Raw genomic sequence first — 15513 nt, 5'->3', positions numbered from 1 at the left:
CAGGTGACACTATGTCTTACAGTAATGTGGGAATAGGTCAGCTTTATTCGATTTGTTGAACTGTTGAAACCAGTATTTTATTTTTGAGTAGGAAAGTGCAGATACACAAACCCAGGTCCATTTTTCAGATCGGCACAGGGACAATATACTACCATTACCCATGCTTACATTAGGACCAAGCTATATCCAACACAGCTAAACCTTAGGTACCATGCCTTGATTTGTTGCACCATGATGTACGGTTATACCAGCTAGGGATAGGTTATGCTTACTCTGCTTCAGACACAGGATTGTAAAAAGTCTCATGTCCATGCTTTCTTGGACTGTTTTATATACGGACCAAACTCTCAGTAAAAAAAAATAAGAAAACAAAATAAGCTGTGATCACAATGGGGCCCATTACGATGTCGGTCGGATGAGCGTCCGATCGACATTTTGATCCACTAGTAAGCAAATGATACCCAAAGGCACCAGAGATTGTCTCGGACAGACGGCACTGACAGTGAGTGAGTCGCTGGACATGAAGGACTGGATCTACCTTTTCATTTCCATCCCAAGTAATATTTATAAGACAGAGCTTCTTAGGTCTTCTTCCTTATTCTTATCAGGCAAGACCTGGCTATCTTGGGTTTCCTCACAAGTTATTACACTGTACACTGTATCACCTTCAAGAAAACTGTTCTAAAAGAACCCAATCAGAGAATTCCAGACACAGGGGGTCCCCAAGTCACTTAAAGCCAATATATTGAATCTTGGAAATTTCGCTTGTTAACATTTTTGCAACAGGGATACTAGGCAGCCTGTGTTATCCCAGCACAAATGTTTGCCCTTTTTCTATATAAAACCACTTGTTTATGAGCTTTTATTTTGCAAAGCACATAAGCCTAACCTGTGTAAGTTGCCTCACCACTAAAGTTATTTTACCTTAGTATTTAGAATGGTGGGTCATGTACTCCATTCTTTAAATTAATTTGAACTATTTGTATTCTGGTTGTTTTAAAATGGTCTTATTTTCCTTGCTCTCTTTCTTTGCTTAGTTATACTGCATTTTTCAGTGCATTTTAACATGTTTTCTTCACTGATGTTCTAAATGTATATGTGCAGTATTTAAATGTAACATTTAAAAAAACAAGAAGGCTCTATGGGCAACCAACCAACAGAAATGCCACCAATCAAGACAGCCACCTCTGCATACTAACTTTCTGAAACAAATTAAAATGATGCCCAATTACACTGCTTAGGCAGTGGAAGCACACCAACTTTTGTAGATTTTTTCCTCAACAAATCCCTGAAGGATATATCTGTTCTGCTATTTTTTCACTAAAAGTCTTTGCCGACAAAGTTTACAGCCCTGAACAGAAAATTGCAATAGGTGACTCCACTTCAGCTCATCAGTCAATCTTGAGCATACCAAACCTAACAGCAGGTGAATGTGATAGTGCCACAAGTAAGTAAGTAAGTAGTTTATTGTTTTTAGGTTAATAAAACCATTACAAAAAGAAGAATACATTAAAAAACAAGTCTCACGAGAGAAATTAAAAGAGACCTTTAAAAACAAGAGTTTTGAATAAAAGACTGAGATAAAAGACAGTAAAAAGTGCAGGTAGGATATATTGTTCGTGGCAACATGACCCTGGCCCAAAATTTCCAACTGCCTGGGTTGTTTGTTTCCGTTCCGCTAGTTTCAGAAAGTTCACCAGCTTCCCATTCAGTGGCGAGAGACCAGGGTCAAAGCAGGCGAGGACGGCTTGTCTGCGTGAGCGGACTCCTAGTTCGTTAAAGGCTGTTTTCAACAGAGCTGCCCTTTCCTCGTTCAGCCTCGAGCATGTGCATAGAAGATGTTCTAGCTCTTCAGTCCCCGTTCCGCAAAGCCGGCATTTAGTCCCATAGTTCTGTCTCAGCCACGGTGGCAAGTGAGGAATGGCGGGTAGGATCTCTAGCCTGTGTTTTAAAAAGGCTTCCTTAGTTTTCCAGCCATACCCCAGACCAAAAAATTTTTGGAGCTCCGGTGTTTTATAAGTACACAGGGTCATCCAGGCATGGTGTCGGTGTTTTATAAGTACACAGGGTCATCCAGGCATGGTGTCTGTGAGAAAACGTGGCTTTATCCTCCACATGCGAGTGTCTCTTTAAGCTCTTGTTCACTGTGAGCTTGAATTGCGCATGTGATAGAGGAGACTCCCATAACTCTTTCAGTCCTGTTACGGTCAAGGACTCCTCTAAGTATTTTTTTGCTGGCATTCTGGATGAGCTATTAATGTCTTGCCAGAGCTATCGATTCAGGGTATTATCTGGAGAGTTCTTTAATTTGTGCCAGCATTTGATGTAAGACCCTCTTCGTGCAAGAGTTTGGCTTGTCAGCCCAAATTCCAACCGAATCTGGGCTTGCGAAGTATACGATGGCAGGTTAAAGAGAAGTCTATAGGCCTTGGAAATGGTTGTATCCAGAAGTTTTGCGTCAGTTCCTCTTAAAGCCTCACTGCCATACGTAATTGAAGACTCTATTTTGATTTTAGCTACTCGAAGTAGTGGCAATAGAGTTTCGCATCTCAAGTTGGGCTTTAGCTGTTTCAGTGTCGTGGCTATTAACATGCCTTTCCCCTTGATGGCAGCTAGTTGGTTTAGATAGTGGACACCTTTGTCGACTAGGATCCCCAGGTATTTGTATTCGGAACAATTTGAAATAGTGCCACAAGCAAATTAGAAGATACTCTGAGGACCTCAAATTAAAATCAGATTCTGACTGAACCTGCACGTCTATTATCTCAAGGGTCATGAATAATATTTCAAAATCTTGCAACAAGGAAATAAAGATGTAACAGAATACATCTCACCAGCCACAAAAATTACTTAGCTTGCAAGCACTTAGTGTGAGAGGCTAATCGTATTTATTTTGAGCTTGCAGTCCCTCACGAGACGTGAAAACATCAAGGAGGCATAGCTAAACTGCTATCAAAATCTGGGTGAAGTCAGCAAAACTGGGAAATAAAGCAGAGAAATAAGAAGCAAAATGTACACAGATGAGTAAAAGTGGCACATCCAAAAATGGTTATGTTCAGAGGCTGAAACTAAAACAAAAAAAACAAAAAAAGAGCCCTGGATCCCTTTTACTTTTATTTCTGTGAAAACCCCAAAATAAAGTGTTTTTTTTTTTTTAAAGGTGGAGAGGTTACTCTACTGTAGCCTTCAAGGGCTTGAACAGTGCTTCTACTTAAATCAGAAAATAAATGATAATCTACAGAGCCCGAGGTGCAAACTAGCCTGTCAAGCAATAAGAGGAAATGATTGTATTTTACATGTACAACAAACCTACCTATAAACTGGAAGCTCAGCAAATAACGGTGAGGGAGTGAAGGGGAAACAGCCTTTACAACAAGGTTTTTACCTTGTTGGGCATTTACCACACATTTTTTAGCACGCATATTTTTACTGCGAATATGCATTTATAACGCATGCCAAAACCACACATTTAAGGTAAATTGGGAGGGGGTCTCCCCTCCCTCCCTCACCCCCCCCCCCCTCCCACACACAAATACATGGTTTTTGAATCTAAAAACAATGTGTGGTATTGGGATGCGTTTGAAATGCATATTCGGGGTAAAAACATGCGTGCAAAAAAATGCCTGGCAAAGGCACATGATGTATTTACATGCGGTGTATCGTCGTACAGCGGATTGAAGTAGCAGTCTTAACATAGAAGGTATCTTTAGTAGCCACCCTAAATCTGCATAAGGATTTGAAGCAAGGGCAAGATCTGCCAATTTCGAACTATGGGCTAGATGTAGGTAGAAAAGATTTACCGAATTTAAATTACCGAATTTTACCGATTCGGTAATTTAAATTCGGTAAATCTATGGGTCCAATATGTAGGTATTCCAGATGTGCTGGAATACCAAATCGGATGAATTCGGTATTTACCGATTCGGTAAATACCGAATTGGTAATGCCCATTCATTCCTATGGGCTTTGAAGCCCATAGGAATGAATGGGCATTACCGATTCGTTATTTACCGAATCGGTAAATACCGAATTCACAAGGGTGCAGGGGGTTTCACTTTGACACCCCCTGGCACCCCCAAAACAGGCTTGGGTGCCATGTGGCAGGCATACCTGCCCTAAGGGCAGGTCTGCCTGTCACATGACATAGGTGTGCATGCACACATGTGCATGCACACCAGAATCGGTATTTTACCATGGATTTGTATTCCATGGTAAAATACCGATTCTGTAAGCCATGTGCAGAAGGTACATTGCCTACCTACATTGCATTTACGGTAATTTTACCGAATCGGTATATATTACCGAATCGGTAAATTTACCGATTCGGTAATGATACCGATTCGGTAAAATTACCGAAAATGTGCCCCTACATCTCAATAGCCCTTTACCGATCGGAAACGGCCGAAAATCGGTATTTTCGGCCGATTCCGATCGGTAAAGGGCTACCTACATCTGGCCCTATATTGCTCGGATCCCATACACAAGAAGAGAAATCGTAGTTGGTTTTGGGCAGAAAATGTGCAAACAAGAGCTCGGAAGGTCACTTCAACTTCTACTATGAAAATAAAAGAGACATAATAAAGCTAGGACAATAACAAGATACACAAAATCATTCAATTACAGATAATCAAGGTCATAATCAAGTTTTAAGCCCTTGAATGCTGGTGTCTCTGTGCACTACTGTGCTAGTCCCTTCGTTCAATGTTTGCGTAGAGCTTTTACAGAAAGTAGAAAGGTGCTTCCCCTTAGTCAAGTCAAGTCAAGTCAGAATTTATATAGCGCACTACATACCCACAGGGTCTCAAGGCGCTTGAGGAAGGGGGCGGGGGGGGAGGAGTTTACTTATCGAATATCCAGGTTTTGAGCTGTTTCTGAAGGCAAGGTGGTTTTGAGTGAGGCGGAGGTGGATGGGAAGGGAATTCCAGGTTTTGGCCGCTAAGTAGGAGAAGGATCTTCCCCCCAAGGTGGCTTTGTGGATGCGCGGGACGGCGGCGAGGGCTTGGTTGGACGACGCAGCTGGCGGTGTAAAAGGAAAGGCGCGTGTTGAGGCATTCCGGTCCTAGTTCGTAGAGGGCTTTGTGTGCGTGGGTGAGGAGACAGAACGTTATCCTTTTGTTGACGGGAAGCCAGTGCAGGTCTTTCAGGTGACCGGAAATGTGGTCTTTGCGAGGGATGTCTAGTACGAGTCTGGCTGAAGCATTTTGGATGTGTTGGAGTTTATTTTGCAGTTTTGCGGTGGTACCGGCGTAGAGGGTGTTTCCGTAGTCCAGATGGCTTGTAATCAGTGCGTGGGTGACCGTTTTTCTTGTTTCGGTGGGGATCCAGCGGAAAGTTTTTTTGAGCATACGTAGGATGTTGAAGCATGAAGATGAGACGGCGTTGACTTGTCTGGCCATCGAGAGTGAAGAGTCTAGGATGATGCCCAGGTTCTGTGCGTGGTCCGTCGGTATGGGGGCTTTTCCTAGGGCCGTTGGCCACCAAGAGTCGTCCCAGGCAGAAGGGGATGCACCTAGGATGAGGACTTCTGTTTTGTCCGAATTTAGTTTCAGACGGCTGTGCTTCATCCACTCGGCTACTTCTTTCATTCCTTCATGTAGGTTAATTTTGGTGGTGATTGGGTCTTTGGTGAGTGAGAGGATCAGCTGGGTGTTATCAGCGTAGGAGATGATGTTGAGGTTGTGTTGACGTGCGATGGTTGCGAGGGGGCTCATGTAGACGTTGAAGAGGGTGGGGCTGAGTGATGACCCTTGCGGGACGCCGCAGATGACTTCGGAGGCCTCTGATTTAAAAGGGGGGAGGCGGACTCTCTGGGTTCTTCCGGCGAGGAATGAGTTGATCCAATCCAATGCTTTTCCTTGAATTCCGATGTTTCTGAGGCGTATCAGGGTGCTATGGCAGACTGTGTCGAAGGCTGCGGAGAGGTCAAGGAGGATGAGGGCGACTGTGTCTCCGTTGTCTAGTAGTGTGCGAATGTCGTCTGTTGCTGCGATGAGGGCGGTCTCGGTGCTGTGTTTGGCTCGGAAGCCCGACTGTGAGGAGTCAAGTGATTTGTTGGTTTCGAGGAAGGCGGCGAGTTGATTGTTGACGGCCTTCTCAATGACTTTGGCAGGGAATGGGAGGAGCGAGATGGGGCGGTAGTTTTTGAGTTCGGTGGGGTCAGCTGTGGGCTTCTTCAGAAGGGCGCTGAGTTCGGCGTGTTTCCAGCTTTCTGGGAATGTGGCGGAGTTGAGGGAGCAGTTGATGACGTCTCTGAGATGGGGTGCGATAATGGCGTTTGCTTTGTTGAAGATGTGATGGGGGCAAGGGTCTGTGGGGGATCCTGAGTGGATGGAGTTCATCAGGTGGGTGGTGTCTTCTGTGGTGATTGGGTTCCAGCTGAAAAGGCTATTCGGAGGAGGTAACGGTTCGGAGGTGAGTGGGGTGGGCTGGTTTACGGGTTGGTTGTCAAAGCTGTTTTGTCATGGAAGAATGAGGCGAGGGAGTCGCAGAGGACTTGAGAGGGGGTGATGTCGTTTGAGCTGGCGGTGGGGTTGGTGAATTCTTTGATGATGTTGAAAAGTTCCTTGCTGTTGCGAGCGTTGTTGTCTAGTCGTTCTTTATGTGCTGATTTCTTGGCTGTCCGGATTAGTTGGTGGTGTTTGCGGGTGGCGTTTTTGAAGGCGGCTTGGGTGATAGTGTTTGGGTCTTTTTTCCAAGTTTTCTCAAGGGAGCGACAGAGCTTCTTGGATTTTTTGAGGTCATCGTTGAACCAGGGGGCGTTCTTGCTTCCTTGCTTGATTTGATGTTTTTTCAAGGGTGCTAGTTTGTCGGCGGATTGGGTTAGCCATTGTGTGAGGTTGACGGCGGCTAGGTTAGGGTCCGTTGAGTAGGCAGGGGTTTTTTGAAGAAGCGATGTGGAGATCTGGTCGATTGTGATTTTGTTCCAATTTCTTCGCAGAGTTGGTTGTGGATCGTGGTTTTGTTGTAGATGAAGTGGATGCAACTGTGGTCCGTCCAGTGGAGGGGTGTGGTGTGAGTGAAGGAGATGTGCTTGCTGGAAGTGAAGATAGGGTCGAGGGTGTGTCCTGCATAGTGTGTGGGGGTGTTGACGAGTTGCTTGAGTCCGAGATTGTCCAGAAGGGTGGTAGTGTTACTGTCGTTGTTCTTTTCTAGATGGAAATTGGAGGTCTCCCAGTAGAATGTATTCTTCCGAGGGGAGGGCGTGTGGGGTGATGAAGTCAGTGATGTCCTCGCTGAATTTTGTACGGGGTCCTGGTGGCCTGTAGAGGAGGGTGCCTCCGAGTGTGGTCTTGGGGTCGGTTTGGATCTGGAAGTGAAGATGTTAGCCGATAGCTAGTTTGTCTTCTGAGCTGGTTCAAACGCAGATGGTGTTCTTGTGAACGATGGCGATGCCTCCTCCTGTTTGGAGGGTGCGGTCCTTACAGATGATCTTGTAGCCGTCCGGGATGGCTATGGTGATGTCTGGGGCTGAAGAGGTATTCATCCATGTTTCTGTTAGGAAGGTGATGCCCGGCGAAGTGGTGTCGAGTAGATTCCAGAGTTCGATGGCGTGTTTGTGGACCGAGCGGGTGTTGAGGAGGATGCATTTAAGGTGGTTGGGGTTGGATCTCTGTTTGGTGTTTGTGGATTTGGTGTGGGTCTTGATGGAGTCGTATTTGCAGGAGTGGAAGGTGAAGGGTCCATGGGTGTGTCCTGGGGCGGTTTGGGCACAGTTAGGGAGTCGGCCGTTACATATGTGCCCATGTATTGAACTTTTTTAACACACACATATGCATATATACACACACACCCGTATGTGCACATACAAATAGTCTACTGTTGTAAAATAAGGGGTTGCACTCAAAAGAAGACGCAGGTAAATGGATTAAAATGAAAGTACAATTGTGTCGCTGGGCAGTTTCACATCGACGCCATTTTCTCTGCCTTGCGGAGTTCCAAAGGGCTCCGCTCTGAGCCCAACATTATTTAATCATTATGTTCCACCATTAGCGACTCTTATTAACAATTCCGGGTTCTCCCTGTCATCTTACGATGATGATATTCAAGTAATGCTATCATTAACAAAAGCTGAAGTGAAGACAAGCTCGGCCTTTAGCACCTGTATGAGTAACGTGAGCAACTGATGGACAAAAGCTGTCTAAAACTGAATGCCACAAGGACTGAGGTCATCATTTACGGCAACAATCACTCGTTTTGAATGACGGCCTGGGTGCCACCAGAGCTGGGCCCACTCCCCAAACCCACCAATAAAGTGAAGAATCTCTTTTTTTTATCATAGATAACGAGATGAAGCTTAAACAGCAGGTGAACAGCGTCACTTCTGCATCATTCTGCTCCCTGAGAATGATAAGAAAGAGTGATAAATTCTTACCTCATAATCTCCTAAAAACCGTGATAATCGCCCTGGTACTCTCGAGGATGGACTACTGCAACAGCCTTTATCTCAATCTTGCAGTAGGTCCCATGAAGAGGCTCCAGACTCTGCAGAATGCAGCTGCATGATTCCTTTTCAAAATACCTAAACATGAATCTGCTAAAGAAGCCATCAGGAAAGTTCACTGGCTACCGGTCGAGGCTCTCTGGGCCTACAAATCACTGCGTGGACCGGGACCAGGTCATTTTAAGGACAAGCTCACATGGTATGTCCCAGGGAGGACTCTCCATTCAGGATAAGAACCTGACTGTCTCCCGTTTTAGGAACACCACCTGGGTCGGAAAGAGCTTTTTTAGGACCACCACAATGCTCTGGAATAGTCTTTCACTGAAACTAAAAACTGCCTCCTCCTTACTTGTCTTTAGAAAATCTTTGAAGACCTGGTTTTTTTCTCAAGACTCCGAAGCAGATGATTCACAGGAAGAGAGAGTTCTTGCCAACTGATATGCACCTACACCTGTTTTCTATGGTGCCAAGACCCCCTCGGGCATGAGTTTCGCGCTTAATAAATTACTTTCAAATTCATGTTTCATGCAACAACCATTAAAAAAAGTTTCTTTTAGAATGAAACAGGGCCTCACATATGATAAAGTGGAGGATGGCACAGACATTTGCAGTAATATTAGAGAGCTGATGCTGTGTTACACTATTGAAAACATAGCTCGCTATCCAAGAATGTTAGATGGAAACACATTTAGAATTTGGACCAGAGTGCCTGTGCACAGTTACTGACCTGGCGAAAGAAGGAATGAAAGAGCTGAAATTGAATCAAACTCAAAGCTGTTCTGAACAGGGGCCCCCAAAATCCTTAAAATGTCCCTGTTTGTCAATGTGTGTCTTGTTTTGACAAGGTTTTTGTAAACCTTTATTATTGTGTGGGCTGCTGGGCCCTCATTATAACAAACACTGACAAAATGCAAAAATATTTTTGGGTCTCAAAAAGCACACATTGCCACAGTAGTCCCTGGCACTGAATAAAACTACTTTGTGTGCCTATATGCTCCTAGTAAAAGAGCAGACTGATGTCAATCACTCACAGTGAAGCCAGTCGATAGACCGAGAGAGAAAGAATATTATTAAAATCTAAGGGTCTTGGTTAACAATAGAAATAATTATCTGGCGATTGTCTTTTGTACATGCAACATGTGCTTGTTTTAATACATTATTTAAGTAAGGCACTGCTTTCAATATGCAGCCTAGTTATGAAAAAGTTGAAAAAAAAAAAAGATCCTCATCTGATCTCGTTGGATACGATTTAAACATGACTACACATTATTTATAACTCTAGATAAACTGTTCCCTTCGGTGCTGCCTTTGCAGCATTCATCAATATGTATCAAACAGAAATGGAGGATTTCCAACAATAGGGATCTGCAAACTTCCCTAGAGACCCTAGAGCTCCTTCTGATTACTGAGAACTTCCCTAAGCTACTGCTTATATTCAAAAACGGTGCACAACTCATACACCACCACTAGAGTACCCCCAGTTCTGCTCTAGAGAGCATACAGCATTGTCACAATGGCTGCATCACAAAAGGGTTATCTGTGGAGTCCCAAAGGATCAGTTTTACCCATTTAATCTGGTTTATGAATCACCTCGGAGAGGCGAATTTGTCCCTGGGGCTTGTTCTCTCGCTGCCCCAAATTGCACCACTTTCACAAAAGTGCAATGTGTCTTTGCATTAGTGCAGATTTAAAGTTTTGATTTATTTACAAGAATCTACCGATGTAGGCCAGGAAATGGTGCTCCTAGAAAATATGCCTGAACTGCATTTTAACAGGAGCAAATATGCATCTGTAGATTTGCTCATGTAAAAATCTGCTAAGCGTTTTCAAGTGTACTTTCCCTCCAACCCTTTTTCCAACCCTGGAAGAAGTTTCACTTATGTCCTTGTCAGGAGTAAATTTTCAACCTCTCTCAGTATGGCAAAAGACTAGAGGAGAGCTGGTGAAAACCCCTAAAACATGCAAGTTAGTAGGTTTGCGCAGACTCAGAAGGGCAGTACAACTCAGAAACGATTGCTTACACCTACCTCCAGCCCTAGTATCTAGATATGCAGAAAGGTGGCAAAATAAGTTAAATAATATTATTCAACCATTACTATAAATTGAGGCCTGGGATAATCAGAGAGGCTATTTTCAAAGCTCTTAGATAATGAGATTGACGCATAATGTGTTGCTGCACTACGTACCACCAAAGGGACAAGTGGATTTTTTACAGGACAAGAAGATTTATGAAGCAACGTGTCTCATGGACAATTAGATATTTTATTAAGTTCCACATACCTATCAGTCTGGACTGGACGGCCCTTTGAGTGAGGGATGGTGCCAAGACACACTGCAAATGGTTGGACCTTGCTGATGTGTACAGTAAGCAAAAAGGAAACGACAGTAAGCCAGCCGCCTGGAGAAACCAGTGCCCGATATAAGCATTCAATTCATCACTTGGCGTTTTTCCTATAGTGAACACACAGATAAACATGTATCCACATGTCACAGTGAGTGGGCACTTTGCACTGGCCTTCAAAAAGGAGGCGCACCCCAAAGGGTGTAAAAAATGTCAAGCGACTCACAAATATTTTTCTTACCTCTGAGCCATGAGATGTCCAGTAAAGAAATACCAATAAAGAGGATACAGGGCTGCATAGTAGAAAAGCGAGTGTACATTGAGGCCGGTTATGCTCTCCTTCCCCATATAAACAGGAGGGAAATCAGAATACAGTATGGATCCCCTTCACCATAAGTTAACTTTGCTCTGTAGCATAAGACTGAGAACAAATGTAACCTTTAGCTTCTAAACCATCAGCTGTAAGCTAACTTTCGCCCTGAAATTTTTGACACCAAAAACCATTTTTTCGTGAATACTTTTAAACTGCTTAACAATTTAATGAGTCGATGGAACAAACCCTTGTTACAGGTAACAAGAATAAGTTTTTTAGAAAGTTACGACGATTGTATCCTTTGGGAGATATTTTGTATTGTTTGGTATACTGGTTTCAGAGCGTTCCCGTTACTTGCATTCCTCATCACCATTTGTAGAATTAAGCACTGGACACATGCGATATGCTGACTATTCATAACCTAATGTACTGTTTCAAAACAAGTTGGCGGTGTACCAAAAATTAAAGCTCCTAGTAAGCGGCAACTGGACGTATTACAATTACCCAAAGTAACAACAACACATACCGATTCCCTAGAATAACATTGGACGTGCCAGAAAATTAACAGCCCTGCGATTGATGCAAACAGGACCACCTATCAACATACAGTGGCCTCTAAACATTGTACTGTGTAAAGGCAGAGAAGATAATTTCAAAAGTGTGTGCACCATATGCAGAGTCTTAAAGCTATTGAGGAATACTCCAGTAAGTGTATTGCTAAAACGTATAACCCAGATAATGGTTTTTTTCTGACAATGAAAATTCCTGACATGATTGCTGAGAAACGTTGGGTAAAGTTTTTTAGTTGTAAAACGTGTATTACTGTGGTCTAACCTTACATAAGTAACAGGACAGTCGTCCAAAAACATGCTGATTGTCCTTTGTACGTGCAACGTTCTTCTTTTTTTTCCATACAATATTTAAGGTACTGCTTTCAATGTGCAGACAGGTTATAAAAAGCTGAAAAAAGGAAAGATCCTCATGCTCTCGTTGGATCTGATTTTAACATCACTAAATATCAGTTATAACTCAAGATAAACTGTTCCCTTGCGGGTGCTGCCTCTAAAGCATTCGCCAATATGTATAAAACAGAAATGGATAGCTTCCTACAATGGGGGTCTCCACCCTTTCCTAGCGATAAAGCTGTTTCTGATCACTGAAAATCTTCCTAAACTACTGCCCTACATAAAGATTCAATAAAAATGGTACACAACTTATGAACGACCAATCGAGCACCCCCAGTCTTGTTCCAGTGAGCATACAATATTGTCACAATGGCTGTATCACAAAAGGGTTATCTGTGAGGTCCGAATGGATCAGTTTTACTCATGTAATCTTATTTATGAAGCACCTTGGAGAGGCGAGTATGGCCCTGGAGCTTGTTGTCTTACTGTCATTCAATACATACGATAACCATTTTCTCGTTTTCAAAGCCAGGTCCCAGAAGAATTTCACCACTTGGCTAATTGTCCTAAGCTTCATTGGTTGATGCCCACAAATAAGCAAATCAAAACATTATTTTTTAACACGCAGACTGCATTCTTAACTAGGATCATTTGCTACAATCCATTTGGAAAGAAACATGCTTACTTCACAGCACACTACTAAAATGGACCTAGTACACCAGGTCTTAATTTTCCATTAAAAAAATATTATAGAAAAGACAGCTAACTGAATTGTATTGCCCGTGTTACTCAGGACCTGAACGCTATGATTTATTTTGTCTCAGTTTAACAGGTGTCCAACATATTTTTGTATTTCATGCCTTCCTTTGACACGTCACTAAATACCCGCAGAGTTTCTAGAAAGCGGGGTTTTCCTCTGCTGTTTTCCATCACTGTAACTCTATAAAACATATACATAAGTGAAACTAGTGCATCGCGCTGTACACATACACATGCTCTGTCTGCACTGTGCTGGAGCCCCACATGGTTGTACAAGTAAGTGTTCTGTCAGAGTCATACCTTGACTACGCGCTGTTCACATGGTATGCGCCGTCGACAGTTTCCCTTATACAGAACGAGATGACAGCTCAAAGTGAGCTCAGATTGGCATGGGGCACACGCCCTCAGCTGAAGTAAGCCAACCTGAGCAGGATCACCCAGTCACACTGTGTACTCAACTTTCTTGGGATGGGTGGGCCCCCGGGCAAAGCAAGGAAGGCAGAGTGATTTGGCATGCGCAGCTCGCACTGACAGGTGTCCTTTTCCAGGGCTACCACATCTTACCTTGAAAAGGTGCCACCGGCCGTTTCTGCTCAGGGAAAGTTCATTTGCTGTCAGTGCCCCACCACACTCACAGCTCTGCCATTACCCTGCCTGTCTTCTGGGCCGTACCACCGGGCGGTGGAGGGGGGCCAAGCCCCCGTGCAGTTCTCGCGCTCGTCGCTCCTTCACTTCAGGTGACGACTTAACGGCCTCTTATATCCGTTTTGTTTCCGGAGTGACTGGCGGGAGTGAGTTGAGGCAGTAGCAATTCAATTAATCTTCCGCAAGCACTGACAGAGGGAATCCCCGTTTCCTAGGAATGAATGAAGATGTACCAGTCCACAGTACGGCAAGACATAAAGGTCTAACTTCCTGTTACGGAAGACAGGATTGTAAAAGGCTTCAATGTGTAGAAATAGACATAGGACCATTCCTGGAAAACTACTAGTCCAGTTTAGTGAACAGCCGCAGCCGTATTGGAATAGGGTTGTCCTTTTGAAGTTAAAACATCACGTTCGAATATTATTGTAATAATGAACAAATCATTGAAAGGTAATCGATGCACCAGAGTAATGCCCTTTTTAAACTGTGATAAATCGGTAAAAGGCAAAACATGCAGGTGCTACATTATGCCGCATAAAAAAATATCTATTGAGCAGTACAAAGAATTTATTTAATTTACAAGAACTAAATCTGACTCCCATTTTTTGCGGCACAACTTTTAGTAATTTCCAATCACCCCATTCAGAAATGGCCACCACAACAGGCAGAGTTCATCTGAGGTTTACGCACACTCTGTTCCCCTTACTGTCAATGAGTCTTTCTAATTGGCTGCCGACTTCTAGATTCCATCTTGAACACACACAACTCCTTATTGAGAAAGTTAAATGTATTATGAGTTAAATACGTCATGTAGTTGACAGTCCTTTAAATGAACTGAAAAAGATGTGGGCTGTTTAAAAGGGGCTTAGCAAATCAAGCGTAATAACAATCCTTAGTAAGAGGCGCGGCTTGTGCAATTATGGAAAATGTAATCCTAATAGGAAAGAGGGACACATCCACATCCATGCAACAACATGTAAAACGGTAACAGGGACGGCATGGCTGATTTGAATTAAAGCGAATACTGACTTGCAGCGCCCTTTACATTTGCAGATTAACCAGTTGGACATAATTGCATTTCTTTCAAGGAGCAGGCACACTGGCACGAAGCATGTTCCCTGTCTCACCCTCGGCTTCACGGTTTTTTCTGGTTAGCACATTTTAAAATATTACATTTCAAGTTCAAGTTTAAATAATTTATTCGACAACATTGTCATAAAAGCATATAACCCTAAGCTAAACAAAATAAATACTAATCTAAGAGATAAAAACATATTAAATTCCATACAGTTTGTACTTTGTTGGCGAATAACACAATAAAAAATGCTCGTTTAAAATAGCGACACAGCACAAAGTTAAACAAGCATTAGAAATGCAATAGGTCTCGCAGCATTAGAGTTAGTGCTTTTAGAATTGTTTATGGGTTTTTTTGTAAATCTTTAGCATGAGGTTGAGGGTGAGTGAGGGTGAGGGGTTGAGGGTGAGTGAGGGTGAGGCTGAGGGGTTGAGGGTGAGGGTGAGTGAGGGTGAGTGAGGGGTTGAGGGGTTGAGGGTGAGTGAGGGTGCGGGGTTGAGGGTGGGTGAGGGGTTGAGGGTGAGTGAGGGTGAGGGTGAGTGAGGGTGAGTGAGGGTGAGTGAGGGTGAGTGAGGGTGGGTGAGGGTGAGTGAGGGTGAGGGTGAGTGAGTGAGGGTGAGTGAGTGAGGGTGAGTGGGGGTGAGTGAGGGTGAGTGAGGGTGAGTGTGGGTGAGGGATTGAGGGTGAGGGGTTGAGGGTGAGGGGTTGAGGGTGAGGGAGGGTGAGGGGTTGAGGGTGAGGGAGGGTGAGGGGTTGAGGGTGAGTGGGGGTGAGTGAGGGTGAGGGGTTGAGAGTGAGTGAGGGTGAAGGTGAGTGAGGGTGTGAGTGAGTGAGAGTGAGAGTGAGGGTGAGGGTGAGGGTGAGGGTGAGGGTGAGGGTGAGGGTGAGGGTGAGGGTGAGTGAGTGAGAGTGAGTGAGAGTGAGTGAGAGTGGGTGAGAGTGGGTGAGGGTGGGTGAGGGTGGGTGAGGGTGAGTGAGGGTGAGTGAGGGTGAGTGAGGGTGAGTGAGGGTGAGTGAGGGTGAGGGTGGGTGAGG

At 44.0% G+C, this 15513-nt stretch overlaps 1 protein-coding gene across 1 annotated transcript in view; it reads right to left on the bottom strand.

Moving 5' to 3' along the window:
- CUL2 (cullin 2) overlaps positions 1–13702 on the bottom strand; it is a 570015-nt gene extending 556313 nt beyond the window's left edge. Inside the window, exon 1 of the mRNA XM_086941531.1 lies at positions 13323–13702. The gene's annotated coding sequence lies outside the window, so the exon portion shown is untranslated. The remainder of the gene's footprint in view (positions 1–13322) is intronic.
- Positions 13703–15513: the final 1811 nt, after the last annotated feature.

The sequence above is a fragment of the Lissotriton vulgaris genome, chromosome 10 (assembly GCF_964263255.1).
Source record: "Lissotriton vulgaris chromosome 10, aLisVul1.2, whole genome shotgun sequence".
NCBI classification, from domain to species: domain Eukaryota; kingdom Metazoa; phylum Chordata; class Amphibia; order Caudata; family Salamandridae; genus Lissotriton; species Lissotriton vulgaris.
This window is presented reverse-complemented; position numbering and strand designations above follow the sequence as displayed.